We start from the raw sequence: 18296 nt of genomic DNA, 5'->3' as shown, positions 1-18296 counted from the left end.
AAGAGTTCAGAAATGCAGGAATGAGGCCACTGACTTTTTCCTTCTCTTCAGGCAGATGCAGCAGAAGCTTTAGCCAGTTGGAGTTGGAGAGATGGGCAACCATGGCATGGGCAATCTTGAACGCAAGAAATAGATTCTATTTTCAGTAGGTCCAAGTCCATCTGAAGGCAATCTTTGAAAGTGCAAGTGGTTTTTTGGAGGAATATCAAAGAATAATGGCCTCACAAGTCTAACGGGCTTTAGTATAAACTTTCTGCAGTTGGGGTCTGTTTTTTCCTTTGTATTCCACTCTTTGGATTTCAGCTTGTGTTGGGGACACCACTTCATGTAGTTGGTGTTTCCCCCCTATGCTAGTTTTCTAACTAGATTTACTTGTAATTCTTCTTTGTTTTCTAATAAAGCATTTCTATCCTTTTTAGCTCCAAAAAAAGAGACTTGACTTACATTCCAATTGGACAAGCTCGCTTTCCTTGATGGGAATAAATTTTTATTCACTTTTGAGAAAGAGAGAGAGAGTCCATAAGGCTGCTATTTTTGAATTTTAGGCCACCATTTTGAAGTTGAAAGTGCTATAATTTTTTTATGGGTAAAATTTATTAGAAAATAAAGACAGACCTTTCATATATAAGATGTATATAAAAGGCTTTAAACAAAAGGTTCATCTAAAGAATACAAAAGTGCTATATGTTTATACCTTTTCTTTTTCTTTGAATCTTAGAATAACTTTTATCTCCAAAAAATTTAATATTTTAATGATTATTCACAAAGGCCAATCGTGGGTCTCGCAAATGATTTAGTGTTAGTGAGGGCATATTTTTAACCCACACAAAAAATAAACTTTTTGCGAGGGATTTTCATTGTCCCTTGGAAATAATTTGGTGGGAATGTTTCCCTCCAAATATTTTGACATTTTAATGGTTATTTGTGAAGGTCAATCTTGGCCCTTGCAAACAATTTAGTATTAGTGATGACATTTTTTTAACCATCACAAATAATACACTTTTTGCAAGATATTTTTAATTGTCCCTCGCAAATAATATGGAGGGAAAATTTCCCTCCAAAATATTAACATTTGTAATGGCTACAACACATAATTGCGACAACTTTTTTTGTTGGTACCAAATGTTTCACATTTTACCAAGTATTTGCGAGGGCTTTATTTTGCCATCGGAAATAGGATTTTTTGAGAGAGCTTTTTGGATCTGTCAAAAATTCTTCGTCGCTAAAAGGCATTTTTCGTCACTATAAGTAATGTTACCATAGTTAAAATGTTTTTTTTTTTTAATGTAAATTTTACTAAATCTATTGTTGAATTAGATGTTCTCCGTATAACCTTCATACTAGTAAAATTTCAAAATGTTCAGAGATCAATAGGTCGTTATTCTATTAATTGTTCTAAATTTAAGTCTTAATTGGTATATTAAAATTATACATTAAAAATGAGCTTTTGGACTGAATAGTAAATAACATTAGTTTAGCATGAAATTTGTCACGCATATTAAGAATATAGAAAAAATGTTATTCAATAGTGTGTACGTTAGGTTAAAAAATGTAATTCATCATTCAAAATTTTTTACACAAATTTGATTAATATATTTTGGGTAGTGCGCATACAATTTGGGTGAAAAGATTTATATACGATAATAAAAGAAAATGATCAAAACACTTGTAATATATTTATTAAAATGTTTCTATTTTTCTCTTTCTGAGGAGTATTTCTCTTGTGAGTTTTATTTTAATTGATAAAATTCTCCGGTGAGTTATATATAGTATATACACAAAATCGTGGATATTGTAAATTAGAAGTTGACGACTCTTTTACATTTGGTTAATGGGAAAAGTAGCAGCAATAAAAGTAGTTTATTTGAAATCCTTGATCTCTATACCGAAAGACCCCTTCAGTTTTATCATTCTTAAGATTAAGGGTGCGTTTGGACACCGCTTATTTTACTGAAAACTGAAAACAATAAAAAAAATAATAAATAAGTAATTGTTCACACTGAAAGTACTGTTCATTTGCTTGTTTGCATTGTTCATGTCCCATGAACAGTGCAAGAGGCGCTAGTCAGTAAAAAAAAAAAAAAGCAAACGCAAGAGATTTCATCAGTATCCAAACGCCTTCTAAATTCATTATTTTCAAGATGTTTCAATTTTATCATTATTAAGATTAAATTCATTATTTTCAAGAACATCTTTGGGACCCTTCAATTCTATCATTATTAAGATTAAATTCATTATTTTCAAGAGTATCTTTGGGAAAAATGACCAGCATCAATGAAGTATAACTTACCATGATCTTAATGAAAGTTTTCTAGTATTGATGGTATCAATAGGACTGATTTTGGAGTATTAAACTAATGCATCAATGGCACTTAAAAAAGTTTCAGTTTTTATGTCATTGATTGGTACTATTAGTTCCCCTGCTTTCACTTCCATTAGCCTCAAGCATCCCTCATTACCATTGATAAACCAATACTCACAGACACAACAAGTTTATCCCGTTTGATAAGTACCATGGCATATAAATCACAAAGGACTACTCTCATATTGATATATGCATGTTAGGCAATGTTGGTTCCTACAGGTCTAGCTCAATTGCAACAAACACCTAGATTGACTCAAATACAAGGATTGTCACAAATACCCGGATTGTCAAAAACATCTAGATTGTTGCCACAAATAACTAAATTGTTCCCAAACCTTGGAGCTAGGGGGACTTTCAAGGGCAAATGGGCAGTGTTTGTCATCTCTTATAGACATACCAAGTGTCTTACTAAAGTTTTTGGTTCATTGTCAATGGCCAATTTAGCAATATAGGTTCCTCTTGTTGCAAAGCCATCTCGGAGATTGAGGGAAATTGCTTGTCTAATTTGTTCCCCTCCAATCCCACCTTTGCTCCTTTGCTCAATAACTCTTGTGGTAAACTATCTAAAGGAAACGGACAGGTCTCTGGAATCACCACAAGTAAGGCCGTTTTACCAGGGATTTTACCGAGGAATTAAGACATACAGGAATGTTGGTCATCTCTTTCAGGTGTACCAGGGTGTCTTACAGATGTTATGAATTCACTCTTTAATGGCGGAGTTAACTTCCTTGGCCCTGCTTGTTGTAAAGCCATCACTTTGGTCAGTGACCATTGCTTGCCTAAATTGTTCCCTTTTAACCCAGCTTTTCATTCAACACTTAAAAATATTTGTTTAACTGGCTCTAGAGTTGGAGGACATGCACCTTCTCCTCTAGGAGTAAATCAGATCACTGTGGGCAAGCTCTATTTGCCAATGAAATTACCTTTCCTAGGACTATCAGACAGGAATTGGGAAAAAGACGTTGCAAAATGCTGGTCATCACTTTCAAGCATTAATCGGTGTGTTGATGAGATTTATGGAACACATTCCTAGGGTGAATTTAGTGTGGTCAGTCCTGCTTGTTGCAAATCCATCACTGTTATTAGTCACAAGTGTTGGCCCAAGATGTTCCCACTCAACCCATTGTTCCCTCCGTTGCTCAAGAGTAAATGTGAACGCAATTCTAGGGCTGCACCAAAACCTAGTAGAATTTGATCATGCCTATGAATTCAAACAGGCTTATCATTGGCTACTACAATATTAATAATGCATTGGCTGGTGATTGTAGGAAAATGTGGTCATTTTTTTTTTTAACTTTAATTGAGACAAGTGTTTCCTAGTGTGTTGTTTTTAGAATTTTCAATTCATCAATAAAATTCTTGTTGGCATTTAAGCCATTGCATGCACGTCATTCTTGGAATGAATTTAGTTCAAGTCGCTTTTACTTAAGTGATTTACTCTCTTTAGAATGAGTTATGCAAAAAGGCATTGTGTCTTAATATATATGCTTAAAATATCGTGATAAGTTCATTTTTCAAAGTTCACATTTGCATTCTAATTCATGCTACAATGTTGGGATCATCTAGTCATAGAAAAAAAATTAATGGTGATACAAAAAAGTATATTGAAATTATAACGACAACATAATATTTCATTTTTTTTTAATTGAAATTATCTTGAGAAAAGAATTGGTAATTTTGGTTTCCTCTTGATTTTCAACAGTTGAATTACTGAATGTTAAATACAACGAAAGAAAAGTGAACAAACAAATAACAAATAGTTGGATGTGAGTTGGGTTGGGTAACCTTGTAATTTTTCAAGACCTAGTTATGAATGTTTTGACTATATAAATAAAATTCTAAAATCAAGAAAATGCGTTTATGCAGTTTGAATATTTTTTTCATGGTATCAGTCTATTACATATTCCAGGTCAGATGAGCAGCAAATAGGTGGTATAGCAGAGAGGTACTTCCAGGGGATTTTCTCCACATCACACCCAACCAATGAGGATGAGGTTCTGACCTCAGTAGATAGTGTAGTAACGGAGGGAATGAGCCAGGAGCTAAATAGACCCTTTTATGGGAGAGGAGGTGAGGAAGGCTTGCTTTGAGATGCATCCGTCAAAATTGCTGGGCCTGGATGGTATGCCTCCGTTTTTCTTTTAGAAATTTTGGCACATAGTGGGTGGGGATGTCACTGAAGCAGTGCTCTCAATCCTAAACTTTGGCCACATCCTTAACAAGATAAATTTCACCCACATCCTACTCATCCCAAAGATTAAGGATCCGCAACATATGGTAGACTACCGCCCTATCAGTTTGAGCAATGTGGTAAGCCGTATAGTCTCAAAAAATTTGGCTAACGCTGCATCGATTGAGAAAAAGAAGACAAGGCAAAATAGGTCACATGGCTGTGAAGCTTGACATTAGTAAAGCTTACGACCAAGTGGAATGGGAATTCCTACACAAGATAATGCTAAAACTAGGTTTCACAAAGAGGTGGGTAAACTTGGTTATGCGGTGTGTTTCGTCAGCAACTTACACTGTGCTTCTTAACGGGGATCCACGAGGCTTCATCTCTCCAACCCGCGGCATAAAACAAGGTGACCCTTTATTGCTGTACTTGTTCTTATTTTGTGTTGAAGGCCTATTTGCCTTGATCTGGAAAGTGATTGAGTCACAACAACTTCGTGGGGTGCTGACTTGCCATGGTGGGGTCAGTATCTCCCACTTGCTCTTCGCGATGACAGCCTGTTCTTTCATCCAACTCTCCATTCGGAATGTAGTAACCTTCTCCATATGCTGAATATGTATGAAAAAGCCTCAGGCCAGGCTATTAACTAGCAGAAAACGACCTTATTTTTCAGCCCAAATACAGATCGGACAGTGAGGGATGACATTCGCAAGTTGCTAAATGCCCAGATAGTAACAGAGATTGAGAAATACTTGGGGTTGCCAACGGTGGGAGGAAAAAATAAGGCCAACACATTTAAGGACCTTCGAGAAAGAATAGCAAAACGGGTCACTGGTTGGAAAGAAAAGCTAATTTCGAAAGTAGGGAGAGACGTTCTAATTAAACGGTGGCGCAAGCAATACCAACATACTCAATGAGCCTGTTCAAGCTTCCAAAAGGCCCATGCAATGACATCAACTCTATCATTGCAAGTATTGGTGGGGACAGATGAGCAACAAGAGAAAGATACACTGGATAAACTGGGAACGATTGTGTGAGCCTAAGAAAAAGGGTGGAATGGGCTTCCGGAATATTAATGCCTTCAACTTGGCTATGCTAGCGAAACAGGCATGGAGGTAACTCAACCAACAGAATTCCTTGTTCGTCAAAGTGTATAAGGCTAGATACTAACCTGCATGCTCTTTTTTGGAAGTTGAACTAGGGAGCAACCCATTGTATGTGTGGCAGAGCATATTACAAGCTAGGGATGTCATACTAGCTAGGTCGAAGTGGATGGTGGGAAGTGGTAACTCAATGGATATAGCACGTCACATGTGGTTGCCTCGACCACCATTGATAATAGCTTAATTTTGCATATTTATATCATTATTAGAAAGCATTATCATACTTATTTTGAGTTAATTCATGCATTTTATAGTTGGTTTTGGAATAATTCTGAATAATCAATTTTGTGCTTAATTGAATTTTAATGCATGAATTTGTTTTTTGTAGGATAATGAAATTAAATAAGTGGATTTGTGCAAAGAAGAAAGCTAATGGATTTTACTTTTACAAGGGTCATGATGAAGTCAAAGAAGGCCAACCCAATTAAATTCAAGTCCAATTGGAGTAAGGAATTAAAGGAAATTTGCACCAAATCCAAGTTCAATTCGGATTAGGATTCTAGCCTGCGTACCAGTTAGTATTCGGAGCACACGTTTTGGCTCAGATGTTCAATCGAGATCATTCAAGTTGGGATGGAAAGCTAACTTAAAAGGATACAACTTTTTAGTTTACCAAAACTCCGAATTTTGAAGTTAAATAGGCCTAAAACGTCGGTTAAGTGAAGCCTAAAAACCTGGGATTTTCTCCAAACTCCATTCAACTTGTAATAGGATTCCTTGACCTATTTCAAGGCTCTTTAGGGAAAAATTCAAAGGAGCTTCCGTAGAACATAATTTAGGTTTTCTTAAAGTTTCTTCACAGTTTTTAGAGTTTTATTTGTGTTATGGCTTGTTAGAAGCCTTGCTAAGGCAAGGGGTGAAACCCAACCGTTTAATGGTATGTTCTTAACAATTATTTTATGGTTTTTATGCTTATGTTATTATGTTTTTAATTGATTTACTCATCTATAAAAAATTTTATTTCTATATAATTCTTCGATTTATCGTAGACTCTGGGCACGTTAAATGCTTAGTATTCCTTGCGAACTAATTCACTAGTTTTGTTTTGCCTTAAATCAATCAATTTCATAAAACTACCTTAGACAATTAATTCTTGAGTTTTTACTGTTAAATTATCCAACTAAGATCATCCTTCATATGAATTTTAGTTGAGTTATAAGATAAATATTGTTAAGACTACCGATAGATGTTTTGTGTGTGGATCCCTAAATCTTAGCGCCTTAATATATTGTTATTTTCTCTCAATTTAAATTAACTTTACTAAACCATCAAAAATATTTTCAATTAAACTTTATTATTTTAGTTTTATTCTCTTGTGGTTTGCTAATTAATTTCCTTTTTCCTATGGATTTGACCTCGAACTTACCGAGTTATTACTTTGCAACAATCCTACACTTGGGAGCATTATTTAAGTCACAACAAGTTTTCGGCGCCATTGCCGGGGATTAGGCGATTAGAGAAGCATTCCACTTCATTTGAAGAGGTTTTTGGCATTAAATTTCTTCACATATTTGGTAATATCTCTCCAACTCTTTTCTTTTTAAGTAGTTTAGTTTTCCTTTAAAGTTATTCTTTTATTTTTACTTCTTCTTTTTTGTTTAAGGTATTTGTTTTCTTTTCTTTTCTTTTTCTTTTTCTTTCTTGCTTTACTATTGCATGCATGTTTAGTGTCATGATAGTGTTAATAGCTTGGTTAGAATTGAGTCGAATAATTTGTTTGCCAATTTATCTGATTCTTTCACACATTCTCACACACTTGATATCATGGCAAACTTAGATAGTAATCATGGTGATGATAATAATTTAAATAATGAAAACTTCCATGCTCATCCACCCATTAGAACTCTCAAGGATTATTTGCAACCTACTAAGGGTAGTGCACCATCATGCCTCATTTTTCCAACTAATGCAAATAATTTTAATTTTAAGCCCGGTATGATTTCATTACTTCCTAAATTTCATGGCTTAGATTCTGAAAATCCTTAGCTACACTTTAAGGAATTTAAGGAGGTATGTTCTACCTTCCATGACCAATCATGTAATGAAGAGAACATTAGGTTGAAGTTGTTCCCTTTTTCTCTTAAAGACAAGGCAAAAACTTGGCTTAATTCTTTGAGACCTAGGTCAATTGGTACTTGGCAAGAGATGCAAACTAAGTTTTTAAAGAAATTTTTTCTAATTCATAGGACTAATGCACTTAAAAGACAAATAATGAATTTTTCATAAAAAGATAATGAGACATTTTATCAATGTTGGGAAAGATTTAAAGATTTGCTTAATGCTTGTCCACATCATGGCTATAAAACTTGGCATATAATTAGTTTTTTCTATGAAAGTTTAACTCCAAAGATGCGACAATTTGTAGAGATGATGTGCAGTGGAGAGTTTTTGAATAAAAATCCTAATGAGGCTTTTGAATATTTTGATCTCTTAGCTGAGAATGCTCAATCTTGGGATACCACTAATACCTCAGATAGATCTAGAGCATCCACCAACCCCTCTGGAGGTGGTAAGTACCAACTTAGGGAAGATGGGTGGCTAGTCTAACTAGGAAGCTTGAAGCTATAGAATTAAGGAAGGTCAATGGAATCAATATTGTGCCTAAAATTGATGAAGTTTGTAGAATTTTTGAGACTGTAGAACACCCTACCAATGAATGCCCTACAATTCCAGTTTTTAAAGAGCTGTTGCATGATCAAGAAAATGTTATGAACATGGTGAAAAAATCATACCCTTCCCCTTATTCAGAGACATACAATTCAGGGTGGAGGAATCATCCAAATTTTAGTTGGAGGAATGATAATAAGGTTGCACCTCCGACACATGGTTCTTCAAAGTTTGTTCCCTATAATCCCCCTCCAAAGAAGAGTCTTGAGGACACTTTGCAACAATTCATGCAGACTCAATCCACCATTAATAATCATAACTCACAAGCCATAAATGACATTAGGAGCACTCTCACTAAATTGACCACATCCATGAGCAAAATAGAAAATGATAAGTTTCCATCTCAACCACAACCAAACCCCCAAGGTCAATTTTGTGTTGATGATTGTAGTTCCTCTGAAAATAAAATGAGTCAAGCTAAATTTGTAACTACTCTTCGTAGTGGAAAAATCATTGAAAAAGATATTCCTAAAAGCAATACACAAGATGAATCTTCCAAAATAAAGAGTAGTGATGAGGTCCTTAAGCCTAAATCTAATGAAATTGAAAGGTGTCCTATCCCTACTCCCTTTCCCCAAAGGTTGATTCCACCTCAAAAAATGAACCAAAATTTTAAAATCCTTGAAGTGCTTAAGCAAGTTAAAGTGAACATTCCTCTTTTGGATACCATAAAGTAAATTCCATCATATGGTGAATTTTTGAAAGATTTGTGTACTGTTAAGCATAAGCTTAATGTGCATAAGAATGCATTTTTGACTGAACAAGTTAGTGCAATTATTCAAAACAATAGACCTCCAAAGTTTAAAGATCCACGTTGTCCCACTATTTCATGTGTGATTGGTAATTCAAAAATAGAGAAAGCTTTGCTTGATCTTGGGGCAAGTGTGAATCTTTTGCCGTATTCAATGTATGAGCAATTAGGTCTAGGCGAGTTAAAACCCACTTCCATAATTTTACAACTTGTCGATCGATCTGTGATTGTTCCAAAGGTTGTTGTTGAGGATGTTTTGGTTCAAGTGGACAAATTTTATTTTCCTGTTGACTTTATTATTTTGGACATGCATCCTATTTCTAAAGTTAATTCTCAAATATTTGTGATTCTAGGATGCCCATTTCTTGCAGCTTCTAATGCATTGATACATTGTAGAAGTGGAGTCTTAAAATTATCTTATGGGAATATGACCCTCGAGCTTAATATTTTTAATACTTGTAAGCAACCTAGGGATGAAGAGGATGTGCATGAAGTTGACTTAATTGAAACACTTGTTGAAGAACAATTCAACAAAACATGTTTTTTAGATCCATTAGAAGCTTGTCTAGTCAATTCATGTGATTTTATTTTTTATGAGAATTTCAAAACTACCTACATTCACTATCTTTTGGAATCTGCATAGGAATTAAGTGAGAAATTAGAAATTGAAATATGAGGAGTTGCCACCTCGTGAGATAAAGTTGTTGCCATCTAGTGAGCAAGTACCAAAATTGGAGTTGAAGCCATTGCCTGTTGAGCTCAAGTATGCTTTTCTAGGAACCGATGAGACTTTTCCTATGGTAATATCTTCTAAACTTGACTCTTTACAAGAAGGTAAGTTATTAAATGTTTTGAGAAAACATAAGAGTGCCATAGGATGGAACATAGCTGACATTAAAAAATTAGCCCATTGGTTTGTACTCACAAGATTTATTTAGAGGACAATACTAAACCATCTAAGGCGATGCAACGTAGATTGAACCCTACAATGAAAGAGGTAGTTAGGACTGAAGTGCTCAAATCGTTAGATGTGGATATCATATACCCCATTATAGATAGTAAATGGGTAAGTCCTACTCAAGTGGTGCCTAAGAAATCTAGAATAACTGTGGTAAAAAACGAGAATAATAAGTTAATTCCAACTCGTGTCACCACAGGTTGGCGCATATGTATTGATTATAGAAAATTGAATGCAGTCACTAGGAAAGATCACTTCCCTTTACCTTTCTTAGATCAAGTTTTAGAGAAAATAGTGGGTCATGAGTACTATTGCTTTTTAGATGGGTATTCTGGGTACTATCAAATTGAAATTGCACTTGAAGATCAAGAGAAAAACCACATTTACTTGTCCTTTTGGTACTTTTGGATTTAGGAGGATGCGATTTGGATTATGTAATGCACCTGCCACTTTTCAAAGATGCATGCTAAGTATTTTTAGTGACATGGTAGAGCATTATTTAGAGGTTTTCATGGATGATTTTTCTGTGTTTGGTGACTCTTTTGATAAATGCCTTTCTAATTTGCAAAAAGTCTTAACTATGTGTGAAGAAAAGAATTTACTATTGTGCACGCCAAAAGTGAGGTTGATGGACCAACCCTCACTTGGGCTCACAATCTATTTGTGATATGGGTTTTGGATTTCCTACTCTGGGTAGTTCATTATACATAGACCCAATGGAACTGCCTTCCCCTCTAAATTATCTTACCCCCTCTCTCCCTATTATTATTGTGCTAGCATGGTACACTCTTGCTTGTTCTATCCTCATTTTCTTCTTGAACCTTTCAACAACCATTTCCCTCTTTAGTTTCTCATATTTATAGCCTAATAATTAGTGGGGAGTTATGATTACTCTTGTGGTTAGCGGCAGAGGAGGTCCAATGTTATTATTGCTAAGTGGATGTTTAGTTGGGAATGGGGTGTGGGTGGCATTGGAACTGGCTCCCCACTTCAGAAGGGATGTTCAGCAGCGATACTTCCCAAGGCGATACTAGGTAACCGAGATACAGAGTTCCCGAGAAATCATGCTCCCATCCGAGGTGTACTTTGCCGGGCAACTCCCAGGCTATGAACTATAATGAACATATATTATAATGGCTTGCTCAATGGGTTTTGGGCCAGGCGTAATGTCATGAGGCCTAGGCCCATGGCCTCAGCAGGCTTAGAGCCCAGTTTTGGACAAGAGGGTTGGGCCCATGGGCTGTACTGTAAAGTTGGAATTTAAGGCCCAAATGGGTCTGAGAGTTCTATGTTGTACATTAGCCCTCCCTTGATTTGTGCCCGACCACCGGGGACAAATCAAGGAAGCCAAGAGACAGAGACCACCCTGGAAAGCTCAACGGGTAGATGCTGAACAGTTAAGAGACCCATTAATGCGCCTTAAAAAGGTGCATTGTATCTGACTATTGGTTCAGCCGTCATCATTGTTTGACGGTTCGCGAACCGAGGCGACGTGTGTGTGGCAGTTGAGGTAGGGATTCATAGAGTTCCCCGCTCCTCATTTATTAAGTGGCATTTATTCCCTTATTTGGCTCCTATAAATAGTCCTTTCTGAATCTCCTTTTCACTTTTGCATTTTTCACTCTCTAAACTCCTTCCTTGGTGTGCATTCATCTATGCGTTCATCCTCCAGCCCAGAACACCCTTGTTCCCTAGAGCCCAAAGTAAGTCTCTCTTCCTCCCTCTCTTATCTTAGTTTCTTCCTTCAATTTTAGAGTTTAGGATAGGTTTCGCTCACCTTTTAAACACTAAAGCGTCCTTAGCCACCTTTAGGAAAACATTCAACATCCCTAAGGATGTGAATGTGGCGTACTACCATAAGAGCGACATTGTTCTCCACAGACGTTCTGGGTCAAGTACCGCTTTCTTTCCCTTGATGGCAATTTTGGAGGGTGGGGTTAGGTTTCCCGTGGACCCTCTTTTTATGGTTTGTGCCCTAACCAACTTCCTCCAAATTTTTACCAAGTAGTTAGTTGTGTCAGTAGGTTGAATCAGATTTATGGTTTGCAATTGAACCACCACGATATAAATTACATGTACAGTCTGTATGGAAATAAAAAGACTAACTATTACTTAAAAGTTAGGGATATGCGGGTATGGCTAATTTCATGCCTACTCGATTCTAACAGAAACTCAGCTGGGGAGTATGTCCGGGTGAGTGGCAACTGGTTTACCGATGAACTCCCCTGCCCATTTTCGCCACAAGAAGTTGGTTCGTACTGAACACTAACTCATTTTCTTTTTTGTTTACTTATGATTGTTTTGTTTTCCCCGGTATTAACTTGTTGTGTTCTTTCAATGTAGACGGCAAAAGATTCAACCCGGACCTTAGAGTGGTAAGGGACTTGAATTTTGTGCTTAGGTCCAAAATATTCATTCATAGAAACGGGCAGCTCTGGGCATTGCATCTCATACTCGGTTGCACCCCCGTATACAAGATTTGGCAACCCTTCAGCCAAGCTCTATCAATAGACAGCCCTCTGCTCTTTTACATAGACGTATAGCACGCCAACTTCCTTCCCCCCTCATTAACCACCAACAAAGCCCGAGACCTCGGTCCTCGCTGCACAACCGCAGAAGATCTCGGCCTGATCAGAGACGAGTCAGCCGAACGGTTTTCTCGGGCTCTCAAGGAGCAGGAATATATTCTCGTTGAAAGGAATGCAGGTCAAATACAAGCAGCCAAGCAGGAAGTGGCCGAGGGCGAACAAGAGGCAGAAATGGTGACAAAAAGGAAGTTAACTGCCGACCAATTTTTGTCTGACTCCCAACCATCAACTCAGCCTCAGCAAGCCCGAGCCAAGGACCGTACTCCTTTTCCTCCTCCCCCATTCGGCCGGCAGAAAAAGAAACAGTGCGTAGAGGACCAACCACTAAGGGTTGTAAGCGATGCGCCCACCAAAACACCTCCTCGTCCCTTGGGCAGGATTGTGATCCGGGAATCGGTGAGTGGTCCCCAACCTACAGCCCGAGGCAGTGCTAAAGTGGCCTCTTCCTCTCGGGCTGCACCTAACTGGCAGCCCACATTCACGCTCGGTGGCGAGCCTCTGCCATCTTCGGCGAGTGTAAGGATGTGGGCTCAAGGTTAGGAAGGGAGAGTGGCATAGAGCTTGGTGAGCGGCCTGTTGTTGCCCGAGGACGTTTAGTTCTTCTCGGATGGCTCCGAGGATTCCATTGTACGGCGGCTGCAGTGGCACACCATCGCGGTAACTTTTTCTCACCCTACTTTTCATTTACTTTGCGGTATGAACGATTTTCTTCTTCTCCTCTCTCTTTTCTTTGCATTCCTCTTAGTTTGTTATTGTGGTGTTATCAGGCCATGTAGATTACTCACATGCTCAGTGAGAGGATGGGCGAGCTCGCCGAGGAGGCTGAACGGGAAAGGGCGTTGAAGGACGTTACCGTAGCTACAGCTCGGGACAAGGGTAAGGCTGCTGAAGTTGTTAAGAAGAAGGCACAGTCCTCGGAGAAAGCTCGGTTACTGGCTGAGAAGAGGTCAGCAGAGGTGCAGACAAAGCTGTGGGAAACTGAGCTTAAGTTAGCACAAGCAGAAAGCTTAAACCTGGCCCATGTTAAGGAAGTGGCAGAACTAAAGGCGGCCCTTGAGGCTTGTGAGAACAAGTGGTACAATGAAGGATTTGCGGATGCCGAGAACTCCGTGGAGCCTGTTGTCCACCAAGCTCGGGTCCAGGCATTCGAGGAGGGGTGGCTGGCTACCCTTCAGGCGTTAGGAGTGCTCAAGAATTCTCCGCTGAGGAACCTGGAGCAAATTTCACGCCCAGCTCTTGCTACTCCCATTCAGAGCCAGGTTGAGGATGCCAATGATGAAGATACCCCCAGCATGAGGGAGCTGGTGAAAGCAATCAACACCCACGTGGAATCTGTGGATCTAGAAATCACCAGCAACTTCAATGCTCCCGAGAATGAGGGGACTCAACAACCGCCTACCGAGGATGCCCCTAATCAGCTTGCCGATGATGAAGTCCAGTTTTTCCCTACCGACCTAGCTACTTAATGCTTTTTAATCATTTTCTTTCTTTTACTTTTATTTACCTTATCCTTTATTATTTGGTTTGCCCAGTCACCGGGATGTGGTGACAGAACACTGAATTTAATTTATGCTTTTTCTAATCTTGACTTTAAGTTTTATTTTCCTATGGTCACCAAGCTGTGGTGACAAAACACTCGTTTAACTATTTTATTTTGCTTTAATTTTTTTCCATTCTCGGCTTTGGAGACCGAGCATTTTATGAGTACTTATTTCATTACTGCTTGCCTATCATTCTTATAGGTCTGATTATGATTGTTTTTGTTTGTTCCTTTCATATTATTAAAACTAGTCGGGTAGCTAGATGATAGTATGCCTTGAACCATACATAGGAACGGGCACTTCTTCACATATATAGCGGTCGAGATTGGCCTAAAAAGATTTAATATGCAGGAAGAACAACTCCTTGCAATTTGTGATTGCCGTGCTTTACCCAATTTAGGAGAAATGAGGACTAGACAATTAAGCCGAACTGAGTGCAAAGCTGACCAGGCATAGAATCTTCCGTTGCGAGGAATTCTAATTGCAGAAGCATTGTTAGGAACATTTGGCACAAGGTTTTCATCTACCCAGTGATGGAAGTTGAACCGAGAACAGGCTTTTATCCTTAGATAGTTCGAAACAAGGTTTCCACTTGTCCGGTAATGGAAATCGAACCAGGGACAAGTTTCTGTCCTTAGATAGTTTAAAATGAGGTTTCCACCTGCCGAGTTATGAAATCTAACCGGGGACAGGTTTCTGTCCTTAGATAGTTTAAAATAAGGTTTCCACCTGCCCGGTGATGGAAATCGAACAGGGGACAGGTTTCTGTCCTTAAGTAATTTAAAATAAGGTTTCCACCTGTCCGATAATGGGAGTCGAATCGGGGATAGGTTTCTATCCTTAGGTAATTTAAAATAAGGATTCCACTTGTCTGGTAATGGGAATCAAATCAAGGACAGGTTTTTGTCCTTAGATAGTTTAAGATAAGGTTTCCACCTATCCGGTGATGGAAATCGAACCAGGGACAAGCTTCTGTCCTTAGGTAATTTAAAATAAGGTTTCCACCTGTCAAGTGATAGGAATCGAATCGAGGACAGGTTTTTGTCATTAGATAGTTTAAAATATGGTTTCCCCTTGCCCAATGATGGAAATCGAACTGGGGACAGGCTTCTGTCCTTAGGTAATTTAAAATAAGGTTTCCACCTATTCGGTGATAGGAATCAAACCGGGGACAAGTTTCTATCCTTAGATAGTTTAAAATAAGGTTTTCACCTGCCCGGTGATGGAAATCGAATCGGGGATAGGCTTTTGTCCTTAGGTAATTTAAAATAAGGTTTCCCTCTGTCCGGTGATGGAAGTCGAACCGGAGACAGGTTTTTGTCCTTAGAATAGAACAAGTCCCCTTAACTCTCCTTGTATTTGCTAGCCAAGGCTGATAGATTAACAATAATGGAGCTAAATGCACCTGCATGGATAAATATCACCTTCATATTAGTTGATAAGACATATATACAATATTACATTCAACTTACACACCCGTGTACAACTGATCAATGATAAAACTTCTTCAAGTTATGGACATTCCATGGCCAGGGAAACGGTCTCTCATCTAGGTCCTCCAAGTAGTATGCTCCTGCACCCGCGATAGTAGTAACCCTGTAAGGCCCTTCCCAAGTTAGGGCCAATTTCCCAGCACTCGTATCTCGTATATTCCCCACTGCTTTCCGTAACACCAAGTCCCCAGCACTGAATTCCCTTGTCTTTACATATCGGTTATAACGCCGAGCAAGTTTTTGCTGATATTCGACTAGCCGTATAGTCTCTGCTTCCCTGAATTCTTCCAAAAAATCTAAACGTTCCACCATCAACCCATCATTACGGGAGGGGGCAAACTCTTCAACTTGTGCACTGCATAGGTTCACCTCGGTCGGTATCACAGCTTCTGCCCCGTACGTTAAGGAGAATGAAGTCTCTCCTGTAGACCTCTTGGGAGTTGTTCGATACGCCCACAAAACATTGGGCAGTTCTTTGACCCACCTACCCTTTACACCATCCAATCTTTTCTTCAATCCATTCACAATTGCCTTGTTAGTGGCTTCAGCTTAGCCACTACTTCGAGGATACGCCAGGGTGGAATACCTATTCTTAATGTTGAGATCACTACAAAACTCACAAAAGACTCTACTATTGAACTACAATCCATTATAAGATATAAGAGAGTCTGGCACCCCAAATCTCATGACTATATTCTTCCACACGAACTTCTTAACATCCACGTCCCGAATATTGGCTAACGCCTCTGCCTCCGCCCACTTGGTGAAGTAATCAACAGCCACTAAAACAAACTTTCGATTGCCCGTGGCCCAGGGAAATGGGCCAAGAATATCCAGCCCCCATTGTGTGAAGGGCCAAGGGCTGTTGATCGGATTCAAATGGCCTACGGGTTGGTGGATCAAGGGGGCATGCTTTTGGCACTGTTCACACCTATGCATATACTCGACGACATCCTTCTGCATCTGTAGCCACCAGAACCCTTAGTCATTACTCAGTGTGCTAATGAGCGTCCCCCTACATGACTGCCACACACCCCATCATGTAGCTAGTCAAGAGTTCATAACTTTCTTAGGATGTAAGCACAAAAGATACGACCCCCCAAAAGACCTCCAGTACAGCTTACGATCTGCCGACAACCAGTACCGAGCAGTTACTTGGTGAACCCTGTTAGCCTCCCTTTCATCATCTAGGACTCAATCCTCGACTAAAAAGTCAATGATTAGGTCCATCCAACATGGCTCGGTCGTCGAAATCACTACAACACCAACACCAACCGCTATATTAATGCTCTACTCTGCTATGAGCTCTACCTTGATTAACCGAGGTACATCCTCTGTCATTGATGATGCCAACGTGGCTAGAGAGTCAGCATGTCTGTTCTATCCCCGAGATACTTGGGCCAACTTTGCCGTACAAAACTTTCTCATGACTTGCTTTGCCACTTGTAAGTACTCTTTCATTCGAGAATCCCAGGCTTCAAAATTGCCCTGCACCTGGCTAACCACCACCAAGAATCTGAATAAATCTCTACATCTCGGGCACCCATATCCAAAACAGTTCTTAATCCAGTAAGCAAGGCCTCATACTCAGCTTCATTGTTAGAGGCCCTAAACCCCAACCTAAAAGAATGCTCCAACCATATTCCTTCTGGGGTGATAATGACAATCCTAGCACTAGCCCCCATAGCACTTGATATACCGTCCACAAATACCTTCCACGTGCGACATTCCACACGACAAACCATCTCCCCTTCGTTCTTGGGAGAAAACTCTACAACAAAATCAGTAAGAACTTGGCCCTTCACCGAACTTCTTGGCCTGTACCTTATATAGAAGGATCCTAGCCGGGTCCCCCATTTAGCTATCCGGCCCGTAAAGTCGGATCTTTTCAACAACGACTATAATGAGTACTCGATTAAGACATAGACGGTATGAGCTTGAAAATAGTGAGGCAACTTCCTCGTAGCATGTACTAGTACTAGCACCAACTTCTCCAAGGGTAAATATCTTGTCTCGGCATCAACCAAGGTCTTACTGATGTAATACACAAGCTGCTGCACTCCTTGATCCCTTAGTAGCACGACACTTACAGTATGATCAGACACCGAGAGGTACATGAATAAGTCTTCCCCAGGTTCCGGGGTTGTTAACATGGGTGCCCGCATCAAATACTCCTTCAAATCCTGAAAAGCTCTTTCACATTCCTCATTCCACTTGAACCCCTTCCACTTCTTCAAAAGTTGGTAGAATGGACGACAACAATCGGTAAACTTAGAAATGAACCAATTAAGGGCAGCTAACATTCCGGTCAACACCTGCACTTCCTTCGGATTGCCCGACGACTTGAGGTACTGCACGGCTTCAATCTGATCGGGGTTGACCTCTATCCCACGATTAGTTATCAAATAACCTAGAAACTTGCCAGCCCTCACCCCAAAAGCATACTTGTCTGCGTTCAGGCACAACTTATGTTGCCGAAGCACTTCAAATACCCCCCGAAGATCCTCTATATGCCGCGTCTCTTGTTTACTTTTTACCACCATGTCGTCAATGTACACCTCAACCGTACGCCCAATCTTGTCCAAAAACATTCTAGT

General features: G+C 39.2%; 1 non-coding gene across 1 annotated transcript; it reads right to left on the bottom strand.

Moving 5' to 3' along the window:
• Positions 1 to 7894: 7894 nt before the first annotated feature.
• LOC115972647 lies at positions 7895 to 8001 on the bottom strand. Its single transcript, XR_004087511.1, has one exon. It is a non-coding gene; the product is annotated as a small nucleolar RNA R71 (small nucleolar RNA).
• Between the last annotated feature and the right edge of the window lie 10295 nt (positions 8002 to 18296).

Source organism: Quercus lobata, chromosome 12 (assembly GCF_001633185.2).
Source record: "Quercus lobata isolate SW786 chromosome 12, ValleyOak3.0 Primary Assembly, whole genome shotgun sequence".
Lineage (NCBI taxonomy): Eukaryota > Viridiplantae > Streptophyta > Magnoliopsida > Fagales > Fagaceae > Quercus > Quercus lobata.
Note: the sequence above shows the minus strand (reverse complement) of the source record. Positions and strands in the feature narration are given on the sequence as shown.